The sequence below is a fragment of the Petaurus breviceps genome, unplaced genomic scaffold (assembly GCF_028583685.1).
Source record: "Petaurus breviceps papuanus isolate PSGF00001 unplaced genomic scaffold, PetGlider_PUasm1.0 90784, whole genome shotgun sequence".
NCBI classification, from domain to species: Eukaryota; Metazoa; Chordata; class Mammalia; order Diprotodontia; family Petauridae; genus Petaurus; species Petaurus breviceps.
In genome coordinates this window covers 7,577,100-7,577,659 of record NW_027187345.1, presented here as the reverse complement: position 1 = coordinate 7,577,659, position 560 = coordinate 7,577,100, and positions in this window count along the sequence as shown.

The following is a 560-nucleotide window of genomic DNA, read 5'->3' as shown; positions in this document are numbered from 1 at the left end:
GGGAAGGGGAGGGAAGGGAAGGGAAGGGAAGGAGAGGGAAGGGAAGGGAAGGGAAGGAGAGGGAAGGGAAGGAGAGGGGAGAGGAAAGGGGAAAGGGGAAAGGGGAAAGGGAAAAGGGGAAAGGGGAAAGGGGAAAGGGAAAAGGAGAGGAGAGGAGAGGAGAGAAGGAAAGGATCTCAATGAAATATTAGAAAATACACAGCAGAGAACAGAAGGAAATCCAGATGGGGAGACTGACAATTAGGGCAAAAATCTTGGTACTAGTGTGTTAAATTTAATATGTGCTTTAAAAAGCTATATGTTCTTTGCTATTCTTTGCATACAGAAATGTTCATATTTGTCAAAATTCATAATTTTTTTAAAAGATGGGTAAGAGAAATTACTGCTGTGCATTTGGAATTACGTTAAGAAATGTATTAAAATGTCCATGCCCTTTGTCCCAGAGGTTCCATTGTTAGGTGTATATATGACTATATTTATGTGTATATATGTATATAGGGATGTGTGTGTGTTTGTGTGTGTGTGTGTGTGTGTGTGTGTGTGTGTGTGTGTGTGTGTGT